This window comes from Microcaecilia unicolor, chromosome 2 (genome assembly GCF_901765095.1).
Source record: "Microcaecilia unicolor chromosome 2, aMicUni1.1, whole genome shotgun sequence".
Classification (NCBI taxonomy): Eukaryota; Metazoa; Chordata; class Amphibia; order Gymnophiona; family Siphonopidae; genus Microcaecilia; species Microcaecilia unicolor.
Genome location: NC_044032.1, coordinates 288,533,289 through 288,549,363, shown reverse-complemented (window position 1 = coordinate 288,549,363; position 16,075 = coordinate 288,533,289). Strand labels below are relative to the sequence as shown.

General features: G+C 43.7%; 1 protein-coding gene across 2 annotated transcripts in view; it reads right to left on the bottom strand.

Annotated features, from left to right (window-relative positions):
- LOC115463583 (dynamin-1-like protein) overlaps nt 1-13,466 on the bottom strand; it is a 165,130-nt gene extending 151,664 nt beyond the window's left edge. The window contains exon 1 of one of the 2 annotated variants that reach the window (XM_030194236.1): nt 13,405-13,466. The gene's annotated coding sequence lies outside the window, so the exon portion shown is untranslated. Of the gene's footprint in view, nt 1-10,883; nt 10,927-13,404 lie in introns of those variants that run through there. The other variant, XM_030194237.1, reaches the window with a different exon arrangement.
- Nucleotides 13,467-16,075: the final 2,609 nt, after the last annotated feature.

The following is a 16,075-nucleotide window of genomic DNA, read 5'->3' as shown; positions in this document are numbered from 1 at the left end:
GGATTTTATTTATTTATTAGGATTTTGGATTTAGCACAGGCCTATTCAGTAGTAGTTCAAAGCAAGTTACATTCAGGTACAGTATTTATTTGTGCCCTGAGGGCTTACAATCTAAGTTTGTATGCAAAGCAATGGAAGGTTAAGTGACTACTCCAAGATCAAAAGTAGCTGTGGCACAATTTGAACTAGGCTTCCCTGATGCTCAGCTTATCTAACCATTAGGTTGTTTGGTTACAGGTGTTCCTAGTAATACAGTCAGTTGCTTGGAGACACAAACAAGTCCCTAGTAATGGAGTCAGTTGCTCAGTACCGGATTTATCCCAAACAAAGGAGCCAGAAGTTTGGTGATGGAAGCTGATCCTTAGTAATGGGATTGGTTGCTCATTTTTGGAGCAGGTCCCTAGTAAGAAGCCAGTTGTTTGGTGATGGGGGTGTGTCCCGAGAAATGGGGATCAGCTGTTGGCGATCGGGAATAATCCTAGTAACAGAGTCAGTTGCTTGGTGACAGAGACAGGACCATAGTAACATGCTCAGATATCCTAAAGATACCAAGTCACACGCATCAGGCATGTGACACACACATTCAACTGTACTCACACTTTCACACACCGAGCACCCATCCTCACATGCACTGGTATCAGCCTCCCCTCCACATGATCTGCCATCTCTCCCTCTATCTTCCACTCTCCTTCTTGTCCACGATACGGCACCTGGTAAAATCAACGAGGCCACTTTCTTGTCGGAGCTAACAGATTCCCTCACTACCGCATCTCCTACACATGGTTCAATCAAATCCCGTGGACACCAAGGTGAAAGCCATACTAGACAAAATTGCTCCATTTACCACTAAAAAGGTCAAAACAAAAAGAAATTCACCATGGTTTACAGAGGAACTATCCATCCTAAAAGAAAAGAATATTGACGCCTTGAAAAGCAATGGAGAAAGAACAAAGACACTACTGATAAATCCAAATGGAAATCATCCTTCTGACGCTACAAAAAAAAAAAGCTGACTCAAAACGCCAATATTATAGCAGCCTAATAGGACAAGATGATCTTGACAACAAAAAACATTTCTCCTTTGTTAAAATACTAGCTTCCACCAAGGATGAACATTCACAGAAAACATTTCCTACCACCCAAGACCTCGCTGATCATTTCGCTGATCCTCCAAATTAGGTCCAAACTATCTAAGGCTACTCCAACAGAGGAAAATAGCCCAACCCGTAGTTCAGCCTTAATCGCTGGAGATCCTACAACCCAAGGACTCAAAATTGACCAAAACAGGGAATCTTTTCAACCACTAACAGCTGAGGAATTAAGATCAATACTATTGAAATGCTCCCAAGCCAACTGCTCCCTCGATCAATGCCCAAAATACATACTCAAATCCACCCCTATGGAAGCAGTAAATTGGTTACTCGATGAGCTCAATAAGCTATTAAAAACTGGCTCTCTTCCTCCTGATATGGGCAAAATTATTCTCACTCCACTACTGAAGAGATCTGGGCTAGACATAACATCACCTGCAAACTACCGTCCAGTGGCAAGCATACCCCTTTTTACTAAAGCATTAAAAACCTACATTAGTAAATAACTCTCTTTTTATGTGGACAAATTTTCTATTTTACACTGGTCACAATTTAGCTTCAGATAGTCACATAGCATTGAAACATTACTGCTAGTTCTAACTATATACGTCAAACAACACCTATGCAAAGGCGACCAAGGAATTCATCTTCAATTTGATATATTGTAACATAGTAGATGATGGCAGAAAAAGACCTGCACGGTCCATCCAGTCTGCCCAACAAGATAACTCATATGTGCTACTTTTTGTGTATACCTTACCTTGATTTGTATCTGTCTTTTTCAGGGCACAAACCGTATAAGTCTGCCCAGCACTAGCCCCACCTCCCAACCACCAGCCCCTTGATTTCTATCTGTCTTTTTCAGGGCACAGACCATATAAGTCTGCCCAGCACTAGCCCCGCCTCTGCCATCCAATCTCCGCTAAGGTCCTGAGGATCCCTTCCGAACAGAATTCCTTTATGTTTATCCCACGCATGTTTGAATTCCTTTACCGTTTTCATCTCCACCACCTCTCGTGGGAGGGCATTCCAAGCATCCACCAGTCTCTCCGTGAAAAAATACTTCCTGACATTTTTCTTGAGTCTGCCCCTTCAATCTCATTTCATGTCCTCTCATTCTATCGTCTTCCCATCTCCGGAAAAGGTTCATTTGCGGATTAATACCTTTCAAATATTTGAACGTCTGTAACATATCACCCCTGTTTCTCCTTTCCTCCAGGGTATACATGTTCAGGTCAGCAAGTCTCTCCTCATACGTCTTGTAACGCAAATCCCATACCATTCTCGTAGCTTTTCTTTGCTCCGCTTCAATTCTTTTTACATCCTTAGCAAGATACGGCCTCCAAAACTGAACACAATACTCCAGGTGGCGGCGTTTGATATGATTGACCACACGTTGCTACTTGAGTGCCTGGATCAGATAGGAATAACAGTCTGTAATCAAATGTTTCAGTGAATTCCTTTCAAATCGAAGCTATTCTGTCAAGCAAAACAATCAACTTTCCATCTACTGGTCTACTAACTGCGGGGTCCCACAGGGATCTCCCCTCTCACCTATCCTGTTCAACCTCTTTATGTCATCCCTTACCTCAATACACCTGGGAAATGAACTACTATTATCCTACACGGATGATATCCTGCTTCTCTTACCAGTAACAGCATCAAACAAAGATCCAACTCAGTCTGTAGTGAATTGTATGACTGCTGTTAGCACCTGGGCCCTGACCAATAAACTGAAACTGAAAAAGCAAAAAACCAAGGTCCTGTGGTTCCGAAATCAGGGAGTTGAGGTCCCATCATCAATATCTTCGTCCAATCAAAGCTTTACAGTCGAATCTGAAACCAGAGTATTAGGGGTTTTGCTTGATTTTTCACTCACCTTCTCTTCCCATATTAATCAGCTATGGAAGAAAACACTATTCAAAATGAGACAGCTACATCTAGTTACACCATTCTTCGACCATAAAGACTTTACACTATGAGGCATATTTTCAAAGCACTTAGCCTTCCAAAGTTCCATAGAAACCTATGGTACTTTGGAAGCCTAAGTGCTTTGAAAATATGCCTCTATGTCCAAATGTTAGTCCTATCTCACTTAGATTACTGTAACGTTCTATTTCTTGAAATTAAGTGTCAATATCAGAAAAAAAACTGCAAATCATACAGAATAAGCTGTAAGACTAATTTACAGATTGAATATACTAGTGTTTCAACTCATCTAAACAAACTGCACAGGCTTCTCATAGCAGGTTCAAAGCTGCTTGTTTAGTTTTTAAAATCTTACAGGGCTTCACCTCTGAACTGCTAAGACCACTTCGCTATATCTGGTCCAGTCTAACAGACTGAAACAATAACTAATGCTAGCATCCCATACTTGGAGTCAAAATATGGAACTCTTCATTTTCATTGGGTAGGTTACCTTAGTCACCTCCCATATGAACTTCAATATCTCTTCCCAATATCGCTGTGCATGTTTGCAAGCCCACCAAATGTGAAACATATCTCCTATCGCACCACATTGGCGCCAGCACAAGGCTGACCTCACCTGAAACATTTTAACTAAATGATGGGGAGTATAGTACCAGCAGTATATTTTATGTCCATTCTCCACCAAAGCACTGGATACAGAGACTTGTAGCAGGGATTTAAACGCTTGCACCCAGTGCTGAAAGGTATATGTCACCCCCAGAGCCTCTTCCCATCTCCCAGCTTTACAGACAGTTTTGCATAAATTGGACAATATTTGTTTACTGTCAAAGCTTACGGCTCTACGTAGGGGATGTTTGCTACATCATTATAAAACATGGGAGTTATATGAGAGGTGGTCCTCTGCTCGGAATGTTCCTACTGTGTCACATTTGAAGGTGTAAATAGAGGACTGAGTCATCGGAGGGTATTCGGGGAGTGGAAAGGAGGGGGTAGAGGTAGGTTGGGTGGGAGGGAGGGAGGGAGAGGGATGGGGGATTTGAGGTAGAAACGGTTGTTGAGATGATATTGCTGTTACTCAGTTCTTTATGGAAATCAATAAAAAAATAAATAAGAAAAAAAATGGAACTCTCTACCTACTCCCATCACAACAGAAAACAGCTACCTCAACTTCAGGAAGAGGCTAAAACCCTTTCTCTTCCCAAAGACTGCTTCATAATAATCCATCATGACTTCTACTTCCTAGTATCATCCATTATCCTTTCCTTTAATGTTTTTAGTCTCATGTATTACAGCAAAGGTCTCTAACACTTCTCATAACTCACACTAACTCTATCTGCTTTTTTTCTCTCCTAGAATGTAAACCACACTGAACACTGGGAAGGGGATATTAGCAGTATACAAGAATTGAACTGAATATTGTCCATTTCAGCACACTGTTAGCAGCCAAGTTCATACAAAGTTAATTATGTTCAATAGAAAATAAATCTGTTGGCTCAGGCTGCTTGCTATGTGAATATTCTATCACTGTTTCATTATTGATACCAAGTATTACATATTAAGGGCATTTGCTATAAACTTATGTTTTAATTTATCTAGTCCTTATATGCACATAGTTTTGCTTTTTGAACCCAAAGGTGAATCCTAAGGGTGGTTGAACAATTAGGTATAAACTGTGTTGTTGTTGTTGTTTGAGGTTTTGTTTTGTTTTTTTAACTTTACTTGTTTTGGATTTCTTTGGGTCCTGCTGATCTGTACATCTGCTGTCTGGAATTTTGGAAGATGGAAATGAGAAAATAAAAATTAAGTTTTGGATGTACTCTGTAGAAGTTGTTGCTTACTTATGCAATGTATGTAAGGATGCCTGTTCTGGAGTATGCATGCAATAATATTTGAATAACTGTCCATATATACGGCTGACGGCATCATTAAAGGACAGACTTTTAAATGCCCAGTTGGGTATATATGGTAATATCATCTTTGTTAAATGTTTCAGACATATTCATATACTTGCTCCCATGATATAACTGAATTCTATTATTCTGTCTCACTGTATTTTCAAATGTAAGCCACATTGAAACCAAGAATGCTTGGGATAATATGAGACAAAATATTTTAAAAAAAAAAATCCCTTTATCCTCCACCTTTTAAAGACACTGCCTATCCAGCTGCATGGTGATAACACAAGGAAAGCAAGTTTGGTCCAGTGAAGACTAACTCAAAATAACCTATTCCTTAGCTGGGCCCTAGTATTACCATATTGAAAATGCGACCATACCATGCCTTTGTGGTTATGTTTCACTAATAAGTTAAACGATTAACTGGGTTTCTTGAAAGGACTATATAACCTTCGGATGCAAGTCTAGGGACAAAAATATTCACTTTATTTATTCAATATCACAATTCGTCATGCACTGCCAGAAAACAACCTTTTGGGGTGGATAGTGCTCACAATGAGCTCCTTTTATTATTGACCAGATAGAAGAGGTAAGAGTTTTCAGTTTTGGCACAGTGTAAGTCATCACAAGAACAAAATACAAGAAAACCAATGGACTGCATTAGGGGCTTATAGCCCATTTAGTTATGTGTAAACAAAACAGATTTGAATGAAACAAAATATTTATTTTTATTTTAACTTTTAAACCGCCTGTCCGGGAGATCACGTGATGCGTCGAGGCGAGCAGACGTGAAAAGCTCGCCTCTTAGGCCCTTACCCTTTCTCCGGCGGCAAAACCCGACGAAGCATCCACAGAGCAACCCCAAATTCTTCTCGGAGAGCGGACGGGTGCATGGATCACTTCGTCACGCGCTCACCAGCAACCATGCCTGCGAAAGGAGTTAAAAAAAAAAGAGACAGATAGGCCTCGCGCGACCAACAGCAAAATGGCGGCGAGCCGCAGACGCCGATGTTCTCCGACCCCCAAATACAGCAGCTAACAGAGGCGGTTTGACTAGCGATGGCTCCGCAACTCCAACAGATTATGAGCCAGCTAACCTCGGTGGAATCCTTGTTGGAGGACACAACAGCTGTATCAACGCTGGAAGATGAAGGGCCCAGAACAGCGGTACAAATCAAAGAGTTGCAGCAGTTAACACAAAAACAAGTGCAACTACTCGACGACCTAGAAAACCGCTCGAGGAGAGCGAATTTACGCATTATAGGTGTTCCGGAGACAGTGCCGGAGCACCTATTATCAAACAATTTAGAAAAATGGCTGAAAGACCAATTCGCCCTCTCAGACGTGGAACCGCTGTGCTTAGAGCGCGTGCACTGTGTGGGACGCCGGACGGACAATCCGCAGAGGCCGAGAGTAGTAATCTTCAAGGTACATAATTTTATCCACAAAGTGGAAATACTGCGAGGGGGCCCGCCTAAAGAGAGAGGATCTCCAGTTTGAAGGCTCCCAGGTGAAGATATTCCAAGATTTTCACAAGCCCTGCAGGAGCGAAGGAGAGCCTATGGGCCAGTGTGTAAGACGCTCTCAGAGGCCAAACAGAGATTCATGCTGGTTTACCCGGCCACATTGAAAATCCACCACCAAGGCAAATGACGCACTTTTCAATCTCCGCCAGAAGCACAACAGTGGCTGACAGAGACACAGATAAAATGATGAAACGCAAAACACACTGCTAAAAACATTAAAAATGGAAACCAAAGAACTGTCTGTAACCTCAGAAACAACGGCGATCGGATGTACAGCACTGGACATAATGAGCTAAGTAAAGCGCTGGGGAGGGGTGGGGGGCCACTCATCATTGATCTCACTCTATTTCCCTTCCCATTAGGAGAGGGCAGATAGGATAGGGGGGAGAAGAGAAGGGGGGTGGGGGGGTTGAGGACGGGGACTGGGGCAGGGTTGGGAGGGATTAATATGGAACAAGGAGAGGAGAGGAATCAGTTACAATTGCAGAAGCCATGGTCAGAGCTGGGTCTGCCACACTTAGCGGGAAATGGGGGTGGGGAGAGAGCCACCTACACCACTGCTTCGGGTGAGGCTGGGCACCCGAGGCGCAAGGAAAGACAGGAAACACTGATAGAAAAGCCCGAAAGCAATTATAAACGCTAACTCTACTAGGTTTGCCACCTGGAATGTAAAAGGCATTGCAACTCCCATTAAGCGAACCAAGATATTAGCAGCCTTGAGGAAGCAGAAGGTAGATATATGCTGCTTACAAGTAACCAGGCTTACAATAGAGGAACATTTAAAGCTCAAGAGGCAATGGGTGGGCGAAGTACATGCGGCCTCCTCAGGAAACCGTAAAACCGGGGTAGCGCTACTGATCTGACCTCCAGATCTGAATTGGTGAAAGCTGACCCTCAGGGACGCTATGTTCTAGTACGGCTATGGTTACAACATCGGGAGTTCCTGATCTTAGGAGTATATGGGCCAAATACAAACAATTTCTGGCAAAATTACACAACTATGTCTACCCTTCCACTCACAACATTTATTGGTAATGGGAGATTTCAATTTAGTAGCGGAACCCCAATGCGATTGCTCTGAACCCAAAGCAGCACACAGAGGAGGGCCTAGGTCCCAGGGTCTGACCTCCTTCCAACGCACATTAAATCTGGTCGATGCATGGCGCTGTCTACACCCTGACGAGCGAGATTACACACACCGCTCAAGAGCACACGGAACATTCTCTCGGTTAGATTATATTCTGATAGAGAAAACTGTGTTCTCATGGGTAACCTCTGCAACAATTGGCTCAGAGGAGGTGTCGGACCACTCAATAGTATGGCTAGATTTAGAGGCGCCCCTTTTCTATCAGCAGAAGAGGGGGTGGCGCTTCCCGACCTACTTAGCACAAAACAGAGAGTTTCAGGAACATATAAAGCAAAAATGGGAGGATTATGTACATAATAATGAACAACACAAAGATCAACCAGACATATTCTGGAATGCAGCCAAAGCAGTTCTCAGAGGGGAAGTGATAGCATATGTCCACGCGAGAAACAGAAAACATACTACTGCCATAGTGAGGCTAGAGCAAAACCTGAGGAAGGCTAGGAACCGCCATCTGGTGCACCCATCAGCGGAAACTAGAGAGAACATGAAGGCCATACAGGCGACTCTCAACGCCCTCCTACATGAACGTGCGAGTCGATCCCTGGCCTACCAGAAATTCAGACTTTATCCCTATGGAAACAGATCCGGCACCATGCTGTCAAAATTGATCAAAGCATGGAGCCCACGAACACCAATAGAGACACTTAAAGATGAGACAGGCCAGATACAAAATAAAAGTGAGAAGATAGCGGAAATACTCACAAAATTCTTTGCTTCTTTATATAGCCCAAGGCAGACCCCCAAGGAATCAGAGATTCAAAAATTTTTAGATCAAGCGGGCCTTACGAGACTCACAGAAAAAGAACAAACAGAGCTAGCACAACCCCTAACAACAAAAGAAATACAAGTAGTGATCAAACATATGCCAGGGAGAACAGCACCAGGCCCAGATGGGTACACGGGAGAATTTTACAAAATGTTACCCAATTCATTTTACCCACCAATTTGCGAGTATTACGAACAGGTCATTGAAGACGGCCGATTTCCCTTACACAGCAACACAGCCCTAATAACCTTAATATTGGACGTGTACTGAAATATCTGGGATTTAGGGGGAGATTCTACAAAGCAATAGAGGCCCTATACGCAAACCCAAGTGCGGAAGTATTAGTGAATGGCATAAGAGGCCACCCATTTGAAATTGCACGAGGCAAGGGTGCCCCCTATCCCCAGCTTTGTTCATCCTGACTTTAGAACCTCTACTAAGAATACTCAAACGAGCAACAGACATACCAGGAGTAAGGGTGGGGGGACAATTAGTCAAAACACTTGTCTTTGCGGATGACCTCATGATTATTACGACACAACCCCGCAGTTCTCTTAAAGGCCTCCTCCATCTGATACAGAGATTTGGAAAACTCTCTGGATTTACTTTAAACATGAGTAAGTCCCTAGCGCTAGACATATACCCTGAAGGGATGTTAAAAGAATCGGAAGATCTCCCTATAACCCAAGCGAGGGAGAGGATCAAATACCACAAGATCTAGTCAAACTTTACCGGGAGAATGTCAGCCCCTTATTGGAGTCCACATGCGCTAAATTAAGACTATGGGAGGCCTACCCATTAACTCTAACAGGACGCATAGCACTGTATAATATGGTGATTGTGCCAAAATGGCTCTACATCTTCCAAACTCTACCACTCTACCTAAAATCAGAAGATGAACAGACGCTACAAAAATACCTACAACGATTTCTCTGGAAAGGCGGGAAAGCACGCATAACACTTGCAGTCCTGCAGATACCCAGGGAGTATGGTGGGCTAGGACTCTTGAATATTAGACTTCTCACAGTAGCAAGTGGAATGAGACATATTGCGGACTGGTACAGATCCACCGAGGACTTTACAGCAACAAAAATGGAGATGGAACTGATGGGAGAAACGCATTTCAGTTGCCTCCTGCATGTCGGAGGAGGCATAATGCCTAAGGAGTTGCAGAGAACGCATATACTCCCGACGGCAAAAGCGGTGTGGCAGTGGATATGCCAACATCACCACTTCTCTGGGACGAACACCCCATTCATATTGATTTGTGATAACCCTAGATTCCCACCGGGCACACTTTATCCAACCTTCCGCCGGTGGCGGAGGGGAGGACTTATCTACATCCTTCAAGCAGTGACAGAAGAGGGACAAGTAAAGACCTTTTCAGAGCTACAAAAACAATTCTCTCTAAAACAGACGGATTACATGCACTACCTGCAATTAAGACATTATATACAAAGCCTGCCTTGGGAATGCTTAACAGAAGACATACAGGAGGAATCATCCTCGGCATACTCCCTTCAATCACAAACTAAAGTCTCACTATCCATACATCATAGACATTTACGAGACACAACTGAAGAACCAGATTTTCGGGGTCTGGCGCACGCTTGGAGTACTGAATTGGAAAGATCAGTGACCCCCCAACTATTTCGAGAGTACATTGTGTCAATACACAAACTGTCCAAGATGACCTCTTATACTGAAATGGAATACAAATTTGCCATGAGATCCCACATTCCACCCCGCAGAGCATTCCATATGGGGATCTCACCTGATGGCGCTTGCCCCAAATGCCATACGGAAGGAGCGCGACTGGGACACATGTTCTGGGGATGCCCTGCTACCCAGAAATTTTGGAAGATGGTAACTCAAGTCACTTCACAGCTGTGGGGCACGACATGGAAGAGAGATCCACTAATGCTGTTTGGACACTTCACTTTGTTAAGACCTATCCCGACTGGATTCAGGGAATTTATACGCAGAGCAGTGATGATAGCCAAAAAACTGATCCTCCTGGAATGGATTACAAATAAGCCACCCTCAGTCCAGCAGTGGCGTAGCTATATGATGGAGTATATGAGATTCGAGTACAGAGTGGCGGTTAACCAGCAAGACTGGAGATTTAAGGAAAAGGAATTCTATCGCTTATGGACCCCGTTTTGGCAGTCTATACCTCCTGGAGGTAGAGACCGTATTCTTAACATGTAACTGATTTCCACAACCAGAACATCCACCGACAGATATTGAGAAGAGAGGGGGGGAGGGGGGAGGGGCTAAAAGGGGGGGAAGGAATAGAAAAAAAAAAAAGGAAATATAGATGTAGGCAAGGGAAGGAAGAATAAGGGAGTTTGACGATGTAGGAATGGTTTAAATGATAGACTTAGAATGTTTAACTAGGTCTAAGCTTTGTTACTGTACATTAGACTACACAGTCTGAAGTAGTTAATTAGATGAGTAGAGAGAGCTCTGAGACATGATAGAGACATCAAATGTACATTAGTAAAGCTATAAGTGTAAACTCACAATTTGTAAACTGATGCCTTCCTCTGTTTGAATGTTCACTTGCCTAATAAACAAAATATTAAAATAAAAAAAAATAAAACCGCTTGTCCCTGAAACATGCCTAAAAACAGAATAATCCATTTGTGTATGCAAAATGCAAACTTCTACAAAACAGATAAGGTGAAGATGTGATTCCGTGAAAGGAGAGTTAATTTTACTTCCGTTTAATTGCAGTCTATTCCAACTGCATAACACAAGGCTTCCCAATGCAGATTACAACATTTAAGATGAACCATACTCATTGAAATCTGGCCACCTCTATTTGTATAGAACAGTGTAAAAAAATTAGCAGAAAATAGAGTTTATAACTGCTTGGGAAGCTTTCAAATACATTAAAAAGCTTTCAAGTAAAAAAATATCTTGTCCCCCACCTTTTAAGGCACTGCCTATCTAACTAGATCAGGTTTAGACTTTTTACAGATGGATCACGCATAATGGGTTGCCAGATTTAAATAATTTTTCCCACCCAAAACCAGTTCTAAACCCGCCCAAAACCGCACACCCCGCCCCGACATTCACAGCTCCACCCCCTACATCACCAGCTCCACCCCCTACGCCATTAACCACGCCCCCGCACCGCGAAAACCGCAGCTGAACAAAACCCGCTCAACCGCACGTGAAGCCACCCAAAAAACCGCGACCCACAGCAGGTTGTGGAAAGCCGCCAATTTGGGCGGGAAACCCACCCATCTGGCAACGGGCGCTAGCAAGGGTTTCATGGTAGTGTGTATGTTTGGGAGAGTGTGTGTGTGAGTGACTGTGTGAGAGACAGAGGGGCATATTTTCAAAGCACTTAGCCTTTCAAAGTTCCATAGAAACCTATGGAACTTTGGAGGCTAAGTGCTTTGAAAATATGCCTAATTGTGAATGCGGTAGTGTGTGTGGTTGTTTGACATTGCGTGAGTCTGTATGTGTGTGTGAGAATGAGAGTGTGTGGCAGGGTTCCCCCTCCTTCCTTTTCCCCCCTGTGTTCCCTCCCCCGTCATTCCCCCCCCCTTTCCTCCCCTCCCCTGCTTCAGGGTGGTGAGTCCCACTCCCTCCGCCTTTCAGGGTCATCCGTCGCATTGTGTTGTTCAAACTGGCTCCCTCCTTGCTGCCACAGCCACCATGATGCATCTGGCTCCCTTCTTCCCTTGCACCACGTTGAGGCTGGCAGGCTGGCTGGCTCCCTCAGAAGTTGAGGCTGGCTGCCTGCTCGCCTGCCTCCCTCCATACCTCCCTCTCACCTTTTGGATGTCTCCGTTTCTGGGGGAAGATGTGTTTGTTTTTTGCAGCAGCGGGGTCATGTTGTTTGTGAGGGTCGTCTGTGGCGGGGGGAGGGGGAAGGATCGGCATCCGCGCCGCTGTTGTTCCTTTGGGGGGGGGGGCCCGAACGTGGTTCTGGCGGTGGGTGGCTCATTTCCGGTGAGGGGCAGGAGCGACACGGATTGTTAGCCCTGCGTGGCTCATCGCGGTTTTACCTGGTTCGAATCGTGCGCCGTGTTATTTCCATTGTGTCGTAGCTCTGTGTGGGTGGCGGTTTTCCTGCCCCGCCCTCGACGTCATCGCGTTTTGACGTGAGGGCGGAGCAGAGCTACAGTGTGGAAATCCGGATATCTGGAACATGACTGACAGAAGTGACGGAGTTTGTGGCCTCAGTAGAACGTTGGAGGTGAGAATTATATCTATATATATAAAACTCACCCTCAACGTTCTATTGTCTGATGACGTCACTGAAGCCAAGGTTCGTAAGTTTGAAGCTCTGAAGCCAACAAAATCACAGTCTCGGGGCCCCGCCCTCACGTCAAACGTTATGACGTTGAGGGCGGAGGCGGAGCAAGTCACTCACATCGACGACGGCCAGGGCGCCGCAATGGGCCACCCACTGACGACGAAGGTGCGTTGGGTGGGGGGGGCCACGGCGGCGCAATGCCCTCACTAACAACCAAGGTGCATTCGGTGGGTGTGGGGGCACAGGAAAGCCTTGCTAGCGCCCGTTTCATTCGCTCCAGAAACGGGCCTTTTTTTTTACTAGTATCTACATATTGGGAAGCTTTCAAATACATTAAAAAGCTATCAAATAAAAATAATATCTTTTGTCCTCCACCTTTTAAGGCACTGCCTATCTAACTAGCTCACGTTTAGACTTTTTACAGATGGATCACGCATAAGCAGTCCGTTATTTCTAATAAAACTTTGCTATAGCTTTCAAAAGCGTTTGCTATTGCTTTGGGTGAACTAAAACGGCGGTAAGCTCCGCCTACTGCCGGCAAGTTCTACCTACTGCCGGCAAGCTCCGCCTACTAGTTTCAGCCCGTATAATGGACGAGATAGGAACACCCCGTCTCCTGTTTTCTTCACCCTCCTTGCGTATGATGGACTATACAGGAACAACCGATCTCCTGCTTTCTTCAACCTCCTTGCGTATAATGAACTAGACATAGAAACAATCCGTCTCCTGTTTTTTTTCAACCACCTTACATGATACATCACACAACCTTACCAGTCTCTTCCTCTTCATCCCGCCTTTCCGGAAAAAGGAAGTTGCGTCAGAGGAGTGCGCAGCGCATTGCTGGACTTAACTGGAGTTGGTTGACGAAGCAGCGTGCCGTAATTGACATAGTTAGTACTCCGTAAAAGTACGCACAGCTGCATTACAAATAAGCACTGTGAAGATCATAGTCCGAAGAGGATGAGGAACCTGTATTTTCATGGTAGAAAAAGATACAAGGGAGTAGAGGTGGACCAAAATATCTTCTTAGCCAAATATCAAATGCAGTGATCCTTAGCGCCACAAGTATATAAGACCCGATACGGGCCGTGTTTCGAGGGGAGTAAGCCGTCTGGCTTCGGGGGTCATACACTAAACATAAACAACAGTCGTTCCTGCATCTTCTTTATTTGAGGTCTTCATATCAAGGTTACTTCATGTAGAATTTTGATTTTCTGTTTATTTAATATGTATCTCCCCCTTTAAAGTAACATTTACTTTTTTGGAATCTTTTTTTTTATATTTATCTCATTTACCTGTTTTTATATTATACAGTTTGTATATGGTTCCTTTATTTTCATTTTTATTTATTTGTATCCCACATTTTCCCACCTATTTGCAGGCTCAATGTGGCTTACGTTGTACCATTAGGCTTATGCCCAGTCTGTTGATAACAGATACAAAGTTGTGTAGTGGTATATGTGGGGGACCGAAGGGATGAAGGTTGTGTGTTGTCTTTATTCATTTTCAAACTAATACATTGTGTTGGTTATTATATTTCTTTCTTCATTTTCAGATACCAGTAATTTGTATTGTATCAAACTGTTTTTTAAATGTATTTTTAATGTTTCATATATGTGTAGTGTATGACCCCTGAATCAGATGGGGTAGACACGTCGAAACACGGCCCCATGTCAGGTTTTGTCTACCTGTGGTGTTGAATAGTAACATAGTAAATGACGGCAGATAAAGACCTGTACGATCCATCCAGTCTACCCAACAAGATAAACTCATTTACATGGGATGTGATACTTTATATGTATAACCGAGTTTGATTTGTCCTTGCCTTTCTCAGGGCACAGACCGTAGAAGTCTACCCAGCACTGTTGTTGTACTAAGTTCTGAAGCTAACGTCGAAGCCCCTTAAAATTTACACTCCAACCCATCCCTATCTATTCAGCCATAGTCAGGGCATAGACCATAAAAGTCTGCCCAGCTCCCATTTTGTTTCCCAATTACCAGTGTCGCCACCCAATCTCCGCTAAGATTCTGCGGAACCATTCCTTCTAAGCAAGATTCCTTTGTGTTTATCCCACGCATGTTTGAATTCCATTACCGTTTTCACCTCCACCACCTCCCGCGGGAGGGCATTCCACATATCCACCACCCTCTCTGTGAAAAAATACTTCCTGACATTAGTCCTGAGTCTGCCCCCCTTCAATCTCATTTCATGTCCTCTAGTTCTACCGCCTTCCCATCTACAGAAAAGGTTCGTTTGCAGATTAATACCTTTCAAATATTTGAACGTCTGTATTATATCACCCCTGTTTCTCCTTTCCTCCAGAGTATACATGTTCAGGTCAGCAAGTCTCTCCTCATACGTCTTGTAACGCAAATCCCATACCATTCTTGTAGCTTTTCTTTGCACCATTTCAATTCTTTTACATCCTTAGCAAGATACGGCCTCCAAAACTGAACACAATACTCCAGGTGGGGCCTCACCAACGACTTATACAGGGTCATCAACACCTCCCCTCAAGAATATGAGCAGCAATTTGTGCAACATGAAACCCAGATGAGGACGTTTGCACAAGAGATTAGGTCACAAAAAGTGGCAACATTCAAACAAGATGAACTAGATTATACTAGGGGTTACGTGTTCCCATGGATGGATAAGTTCAGGAGAATTAGAAGACCTAGAAGGAATAAACGGGTGGCCTTCAACACATCTAGTAACTCTTCAAGCGATAACATTGAAGCAGGGCAGTCAGCAGGCACTATTCCTCCAGATGCCACACCAACTTTTTTACCCAACAGTCTTCCGATAGAGCAGTCAATGCCCGATTAAGCCCAACTCAAGCAACTCAGAACGCGAGGCAAGAAAACACCCAGACAGTAGTGTTCAGTTTATCATCTAAACAGCTGACTTATTTACAGCAACAAGTTCTTAGTTTGGGGCTGTCATTTGTTCCAACCCAAAGGTATGATGCTTTTCATATTAGAAAAAGTTTATATAGATTTTTCAGAAGTTTGAAACTACAGTTATATTTTGATAAGCCCAATTCCATCAATCAGGAGCCTCAGACTTTGGGAGACACATCGTTTATGAATAAACATCGTTTACCATCTGTTTGGACCCCTCCGGGTCCACCAGACATGATTATAGAAACTTTCTTTCGATTAGTTCTTAGAGATGTGATGGCCATGGAACAAAACATCCACACTCTGACAGACAATCTTACCAGGTCCCAGTGGGAGGCGTTATCAGATTTACGCAAAGATACATCTATTACAATTTTGAGGGCTGACAAGGGAGAAGCGATTGTAATACAAGACAGAGACAAATATATACAAGAAGCTCAGCGACAATTATCTGACAGCCAATACTATAGGTTACTGACCAGTGATCCCACATTAGAATTTTGGTTGGAAATCCGCGACATATTAATTTCAGCAAATCAGA